General features: G+C 37.9%; 1 non-coding gene across 1 annotated transcript; it reads left to right on the plus strand.

Annotated features, from left to right (window-relative positions):
* The first annotated feature begins 7889 nt into the window (after positions 1 to 7889).
* On the plus strand, positions 7890 to 7995 carry LOC121205801 (small nucleolar RNA R71). The gene has a single exon (XR_005900875.1). It is a non-coding gene; the product is annotated as a small nucleolar RNA R71 (small nucleolar RNA).
* Positions 7996 to 8961: the final 966 nt, after the last annotated feature.

The following is an 8961-nucleotide window of genomic DNA, read 5'->3' on the forward strand; positions in this document are numbered from 1 at the left end:
AGTTGGGGCTATTGGGCGTGCTGCTGTTAGGTGTCCAACTAGGAGGTTTCGGCACTTAAGGGGTTGGGTGTTTTTGGAGTGAATGGTGAATGAATGATGGAGAAGGTTGGAGGTATTTATAATGAGGGAAATAAGAGTCGAAATAGAATTCTTAGAAAAAATTTAATAATTAAAAATTCTAAGTTCTAATTCTACTTAGAGTTAACAACAATTAATAATTAATAAAATACATATTAAATTATCAACTGCTATTAATTTATTAAGATAAAAACTTATCAAATAAAATATGATTAAATTAAAATTAATCCTAACTCTATATAAAGTTGATAATAATTAATATACATTATAATGGATATAATTATATATTAATAATTATCATCTTTTTTTATTGAATTAAAAACATTCATTCTAGAAGCCTTTTGAAAATATTTACAAAAAGAGGCATCTAATTTTTATTATTTACGAAAAGAGCAACCAAATTTTAAAAATAATTCAATTATGTCCATAGACTTAATGAAAATTTGAAATTGAGTTGCAATTTAAAACTTGGATTAAAATTGACCCTTTTATTCGAAAAACCAAAAATTTTATTTTCTATTTAGGGAATAATTTCTTGGAAAATTATGTTAAAATCAATCCCTAGGAAAGATTGGAGGGGTCACAAGCAGTCCCGCTTAAGTTCCAATCTCCTAGACAGAATTTATTTAAACATACTACTCTTGAAAACATACCCTAAATCATTTATTAAAAAGAAAAATAAGAAAATTTAAACATCCGATCAAATGAACGAAATTTGATTACGTTCAGTCTTATCTCCCCAGTAATGTTTCAGACGCTAAGCATTAACTTGAAAATTACCTCCCTTACCTTGGAGTTCAACAACTCCGTATGGATAGATGCGATGAATCATAAATGGACCAGACCAACGTGATTTTAGTTTACTTGGAAAGAACCTTAATATGGAATTAAATAACAAGACTTGCTGACTTGCTTCAAATTCTCGAACTCGAATGTGCTTGTCATGCCATTTCTTAAGTCTCTCCTTAAGTAATTTGGCATTTTCGTACGAGAACATTCGGAATTCCTCTAGCTCATTGAGTTGGAGCATCTGTTTCTCTTTAGCAAGCTTAAGATCCAAGTTGAGTTGTCGAAGGGCCCAGTAAGCTTTGTGCTCTAACTCCAAGGGCAGATGACAAGCTTTCCCAAAGACCAACCTGTAGGGTAACATCACTAAAGGTGTCTTGTATGCTTTTTTGTAAGCCCATAAAGCATCATCTAGTCTTTTGGACCAATCTCGTCGGTTCGGGCAAACTACCTTCTCAAGTATGCCTTTGATCTCCTTGTTTGCCAGTTCAGCTTGCCCATTCATCTGCGGATGGTAAGCTGTAGCAACCTTGTGTTTCACTCCATGTTTATCTAATAACCATCTTAACCACTTGGTCACAAAATTGGACCTTTCATCGCTGATAATAGCTCTTGGGACTCCAAACCTTGTGAACACGTGTTTCTACAAAAACTTAATTACAATCTTGGCATCATTTTCTAGATAAGCTTTAGCCTCGACCCACTTAGACACATAGTCTACTGCTACCAATATATACTTGTGACCAACGGATGGAGGGAAAGGACCAAGAAAATTAATACCCTAAACATCGAACAATTCTACCTCAATAGTGTTTGTTTGAGGCATCTCATTTCTGTTGGTGACATTTCCAACCCTTTGACATCGATCACAACTCTTTACGTAAGCATATGCATCCTTGAATAGTGTTGGCCAAAAGAATATAGCTTGCAATACTTTGGCTGAAGTATGAGTTCCTCCAAAGTGTCCCCCACTCAGAGCTGAGTGACAATGGTATAAGATCTTATGTACTTCATTTTCTGCCACACATCTCCTGATCATTTGGTCTGTACACTTTTTAAACAAGTATGGTTCTTCCCAGAAATAGTACTTCACATTGTGAAGAAACTTTTTCCTTTGATGATATGTCTTATCAATCCGTATCAAACCACAAGCTAAATAGTTAGTAATATCAGCAAACCAAGGGGTATTGTGGACATGATTTACCTTCAGTATGTGTTCATCTAGAAATGTCTCCTGAATGGGTATAAGTGGTGAATCCCCTTCTTATGACTCCAATCTGGACAAGTGATCTGCTACTTGATTTTCTACTCCCTTTCCATCTTGAATTTCTACATTAAACTCTTGAAGTAGAAGTACCCATCGGATCAGCCTCGACTTAGCATCTTTCTTGGAAAGTAAGTACTTAATTGTCGAGTAGTTCGTATAGACAATCACTTTGGTACCTACAAGATAAGATCGAAATTTGTCAAAAGCAACCACAATAGCAAGTAACTCTTTTTCTGTTACTGTATAATTTAGTTGAGCTCCTGTCAGAGTTCGACTTGCGTAGTAGATGGGATGAAAAACTTTAGTTGAGCTCCTATCAAAGTTTGACTTGCATAGTAGATGGGATGAAAAACTTTGTTCCTTCGTTGACCCATGCCAGCTCCTATCGTGAAGTCCCTTGCATCACACATCAATTCAAATGGAAAATCCCAGTCTGATGTGACGATTATGGGTGTCAAAACTAATCGACTCTTCAAATGGTTGAAAGCTCTTAAGTACTCTTTATCAAATTTGAACGGCGTTTCCTTCTCCAATAATTTGCATAAGGGTTTGGCAATTTTGGAGAAGTTTTTTATGAAACTTCAATAGAAACTGACGTGGCCCAAAAAGCTCCTAACACCCTTTACAAATGTTTGAGGTGGGAGTTTCTCTATAGCATCTACCTTTGCTTTGTCTACTTCGATTCCATGTCTTGTTATCCGATGCCCTAGAACAATCCCTTCTTGTTTCATGAAATGACACTTTTCCCAGTTGAGTACTAGGTTTGTTTTTTCGCATCACCTTAGTACCTTGGCTAGATTGGCTAAGAAATCATCATATGTATCTCCAAATACTGAAAATTCATCCATAAAAACTTCCAAATACTTCTCAAACATATCAGTAAAAATAGACATCATACATCTTTGAAATGTAGCAAGTGCATTACATAAACCAAATGGCATGCGTCTAAATGCAAATGTACTATACGGGCAGGGGAATGTTGTCTTGTGTCGATCTTTCGGTGCTACTGTAGTTTGATTATACCCCGAGTATCCATCATGAAAACAGTAATAGTCTCGCCCCGCGTGTAACACCCCAAACCCGGCCTAGACATTATGGCCGAATCTGGCATGTTGCATCAAAGCGTCGTTCAAGAATTGAGTTGCCGTTAAAAGTTTATTTCTAAAATTAAAACCTTTTGTATAGGGTTAGAAAATCATCTCGTCACAAACGTTTGCCAAATATTTGTCTCTAGAATATTAATTCAACTTAAATCGCGGAAGCTCTTTTGAAAACTTTGTTGTTTAAAGCTCATGGTCTTTACAAAACCGTGAATAATTTGAAAACTCGAGTTTTCCTAGACTAGTAGTTTAATATAAGAAATCAAAAGCCCAATTAAAATTTAAAATAACTAAAGTCAAGTTGCAGATCCATTGCAATCGTGTTGCCACCTCCGAGTCCCTCGCGGGTCAAAATCGTCTAAGGCTGGGTATTACCTGCACAGTTAGACAGAAAGGGTGAGTTTGCGAAAAATCAATGTGTAATTTCCTAAAAATACAAACAGTCAGATATACGGTATGCAGAAACAGACTGGGCCTGAGCCCATCACAAAAACAGTATCAGGTGGGCCTTAGCCCAATAATAGAATTAGGTGGGCCTAAGCCCAATACAGAATCAATACCAGATGCAGATATGTAGACAAATATCCAGCCCAGTCCAATCAATACACCACCCGTACCAACCAACACACCATGTAGGGATAAAATCAAGCCACCCAGCCAACACACCAAGCTTAGCACCAGTTGTGGCACTAAGTCAACAGAACGGCTCAATACCATAGACAGAACGGCTAAAGGCCATAAATATCGTAGCAATGCTGACAGTAACAGAATGACTATAAGCCATACGTATTGCTGAAAGGCTGAAAGCCTTGTACAGAACGACTATAGGCCGTACACTTTATCCGTCCATAATAACCCAACCCCATGCAATATGTCATGTTATAAATATTATGTGTATGCAAAATCATACTCAGTACAATCATATATGCAAATCATAAGCACATCAGTCAAACAGAACATAAGAGCATAGTCGTCATTCTACCATACAGGGGCATTACGACCATTTTACCCTATAGGGGCATTATGGTTATTTTCCAAACTGAGGGTATTTATGACCTATCAGATGGTCCACCGTTGCCTCGAGCAACTTAAGTAGCCTAAACAGACATAACGGTGCAAATGGGCCTAAGGCCCATTACTCGGCCCAAGTGGGCCCACGCCCTCGTGTGGCCCATTTAGCCCAAATTTAGATACGGCTATGTGACCTACATAGCCCAGTGCAATATTTATCACATACCGTGGATTTAATCTATGTGGGGCCCACGAGCCTATTAGGCCCACACGACCCATTTCGGCCTAACGAAGCCTTTAACGGCCTATGCCATGCACCCCACATGACAAGCCCAACTACTTCCCACCTAACAGTTAGATTTGCACAAGAGGGCCCACGGGGCCCATTGGGCCTATTTTGCCCATCAAGGCCTAGTACACGAGAACGCTCGTGGAGGCCTCTACAGTCTATCGCCTATGGTTGTGGGCTCAGTTTACCCCACGAGCGGTCATACACTTATGAGGCCTCAAATGCCGAAGTTTCAGCTTTTCGGCTTTTGCCGACTTCCAACAAAGAAGGGCGTGAATACACATCTATTTATGAGAACGTGTCAAAGTCCCGATGTGGGCTTACTTTCAACCATTAGGAAAATTCCTTATTTTTTCATAACCACTTCAACCACATAGTTCCAGTCTGACTCTACCTCCTACACAGCTCAAACAGCAAAATAAATACTCCATTACGCATGCCAAGATATGAACCTTAGACCTCACAGTTACACAACACGCCACCTTGCCACTACACCTCAAGGCTCTTTGTGTCACCATTTTAGCTTCAATTAATTATAAGTTCTATAGGCCAAAGTCAAAGTTGCTTTAAAAGAACAACCAAAATAAATTGCAAGAGCCAAGACTTGAACCCAGGCTCCCTTGCAACCTTAATGACGCCACAACCACTAGACCGCATGCTTCCTTGTGTCATTTATTTAACACAATAATTTAAAAGGCCTTCATCCAAGCATCTAGGGTTTTATTCACTTAAAACCAAAATTTTTGCTAAAGCCTAGGTTTGAACCCAAGACTTTTCCAACTCCTCTCAGGACCCTTAACCACTTGAGCAGACATTTAATTGTGTCATTTCCTTGCACAATTAAATACTTATATATAACCTCCTTACGGACCCATACTCAAGGCCCAACACTTCTAGGCCCAAATTCGGGGCGTTACACCGCGAGTCTATCTAGTATCTGGTCCAAGAAAGGTAAAGGAAAGTGATCTTTCCTAGTTGCCTTGTTTAGCTTCCATAATCGATGCAAATTCTCCATCCTGTAATCGTTCTAGTCAGTATCAACTCATTATTCTCATTTTCAATGACCGTAATACCTCCTTTCTTTGGCACACACTGGATTAGACTTACCCATGAACTATCTAAGATGGGGTAAATTATACCCGCATCTAACCACTTGATGATTTTTTTCTTTACTACATCCTTCATGATGGGGTTCAGTCTTCGTTGTCCATCAATCATCCCTTTTTTTCCATCTTCAAGGATAATCTTGTGCATGCATACAGATGGACAAATACCGCGAGTATCGGCTATGGTCCATTCGATAGCCTTCTTGAATTGTTTCAACATTAGGATGAGTTTTTTTTCTTGCTCAGTAGTTAATTCTGCTGAAACAATCACAGGCAAAGTAGAAGATTTACCTAAATAAACATATTTTAAATGTGAGGGAAGTACCGTTAGTTCTAATTTAGGTGGCTCCTCAATTGACGCTTTTGGTTGGGAATAATCCCTTTTCTCTAATTCCAAAGATTCAAAACGGGATTGCAGATTAAATCCCTTTTGATTAGCTTTTAACAATGCTAAGTATTCATCCTCCTCTTCATCATTCGGAAGATCTAATGTTAAAATTTTTTCTAATGGATCCTCAATATAGTTGAGCTCCTTCTCCACTATTAAATCCTATAAATCGGATACTGTAGAACACTCATCAATTGTGTCAGGAATTCGTATAGACTTAAAAACTTTAAATGTTACCTGATTATCCTGAACACGCATAGTAAGCTTGCCCTTCTACACATCAATAAGAGTCCTTCTGGTTGCTAAAATGGTCTTCTTAAGATAATTGGCACTGCTTTGTCTGCTTCAAAGTCTAGAATAACAAAATCAACAGGGAAGATAAATTTATCTACACGTACCAATACATCCTCGATTGTTCCTCCTGGATGTGCTAAGGAAAAATCTGCTAATTGAAGTGTAACCATAGTAGGTCTAACTTCACCTATCCCTAACTTCCTAAATATTGATATAGGCATCAAGTTAATACTCGCACCTAAGTCACATAATGCTTTACCATAATATGTTGCTCCAATGTTGCAAGGTATGGTAAAACATCTAGGACCTTTCAACTTTGGGGGTAATTTGTCTTGAAGATATGCACTGCATTTCTTCGTCAGAGCTGCCATCTCAAATTCTCCAAGTCTTCGTTTTTGGACAAGATATCCTTCATGAATTTGATGTAGTTGGGCATTTGCTCAAGTGTTTCAACCAACGGATTTTGATATGAAGTTGCTTGAGTACGTCTAGGAACTTCTTGAATTGAATTTCCTACTTCTGCTTCTAAAGTCTTTAAGGGTAGGGTGGTGGTGGCTTCTTTACTGGAATTGGTTGATTTATCTTTTGTGCCAATTCTGTATCTAACGGAGTTGTTAGTTGATCAAAATTAGCTGGTTATGAAGTTATCTTGTCGGGTTTTGCATATTCTGGTTCTTGTGAAACTGGAATTTCAACACTCAGTTGAACTTCCTCTGAATCTTGAGTGTCAGCTTGCTCCTGTTCAGCTTTGATGGTGTTGGGCTCTACTTTCTTTCCACTCCTCAATGTCAATGCTTTTCAATGTTCCTTCTTCGGATTCCTTGGATTCTTCGTATCACTAGGTAAAGTACCTTGTGTTCAGTTCCTGATTTCAATTGCAAGCTGACCTATTTGGTTTTCTAGGTTTTTCAGTGTAGCTGCTTGGCTTTGGATTAAGGCATCATTATTGGCCATGTATGCCTTCAATAGATTTTCTCAGCCATTGGATGGTTTAGCTTGGGTTGGTTTCTGAACTTGTTGGGGAAAACTAGGTGGCTGGGTCGATCTAGGTTGGGCGTAAGTATTACTGGTTCTAACCTCTTGGTTACTCCAGGAAAAATTCGGTTAGTTTTACCATGATGGGTTATAGAAATTGGATTTCAATCCTTGCCTTCCTCAATTTTGGTTCTGGTTACCTATGTAGTACATGGATTCTGGGTTTGATGGATATTCTTAAAACAAATGTCCTTCCCCACAATAGACACAGGCTATATTTTCAAATTGGGTTGGTGGCTGTGCTGCAAAACTGTTAGACCCATTAGGAGTAAGAGTTTTTAACATTGAGGATATTGATGATACCAGAGATGCAAGTGAAGTAACAGCGTCTACTTCATGTATTCTAGCAACTCGTCTTCCTGACACTGCACGATTGGTTGGCCATTGGTAATTGTTGCTGGCAATCCTCTCAATGATTTCATAAGCCTCATTATAAGACTTAGAAAGGAGAGCACCAATAGTAGAAGCATCCACTACCATCCTCGTGTGAGCATTGAGACCATTATAAAATGTCTCAAGTTGGATACAATATGGGATTCTGTGATGAGGGCACTTTCATAATAACTCTTTGTACCTTTCCCATGCTTCATACAAGGACTCGTCATCCATTTGTTGGAAGTAGTGATCTCGTTCCTCAACTTAGCACTCTTGCTAGGCAAAAAATACTTCATAAGGAATCTTTCTGCTAACTCTTGCCATGCGAAAATTGAATTTGGTGGCAATGAGTTCAACCAGACTTGATCTCTGTCCCTTAGCGAATATGGGAACAACTTCAATCGTAATGAATCTTCAGGTACTCCGGCTAATTTGAAAGAATCGCTCACTCCATAAATAGTCTTAAGTGTAGGTAAGGATCTTCGGTAAACATTCCACTGAATTGGCCCACTGTCTGAAGCATCTGGAACAAGATTGGCTTCAGCTCAAACTATTGTACCTCAATTTTGAGTCTCCTAATACCCAAATTAAGATCATCAAACACTGGCATGGCATACTGTCTTAAAGTTCTATCCCTATCATCAACAATAAGGACAGGATTTTGAGCAGGGTTTGCTCTGTTTCCTTGGTTTGGATTTTCAAAGTTTATCTTTTCGGTCCTTCTCTGATTTGCTTGTCTTCTTCGTTGTTGAAAAGTTCTTTCTATCTCAGGGTCTACAAGGAGAAGGTCAATAGTTTGGTCAATACTCATAAACACATGAAATGATCACAGAAAAATTAATTAAGTTAAAAATTAAACAAAAAAATAAACCAAAATATAAAACTAACAAATTCACAAATAACAACTTTTTAAAATAGTCCCTGGCAACGGCACCAAAAACTTAGAACGACGGAAATGTGCAAGTGTACACAATCGCAAAAAGTAATAAAGTGACAAATAAATGTTGAGTTATCGTACCCACAGGGACTGTGAAAAGAATTATTTATGAATGCAATTAAAACACTTTGGTGAAGAAAAATATTTTGTTTTCGAAAGGGTGATTAAGAAAAATAAGATTTTAACTAAATAAAAATAAAAGTTCTAATTCACGATTTCAAAATATGATTTAATCAAGATGACATAATTGTGTTGGATTAATTATATTTCTTTAACTTAGAATTATTAAACTCAT

The sequence above is a fragment of the Gossypium hirsutum genome, chromosome A08 (assembly GCF_007990345.1).
Source record: "Gossypium hirsutum isolate 1008001.06 chromosome A08, Gossypium_hirsutum_v2.1, whole genome shotgun sequence".
Lineage (NCBI taxonomy): Eukaryota > Viridiplantae > Streptophyta > Magnoliopsida > Malvales > Malvaceae > Gossypium > Gossypium hirsutum.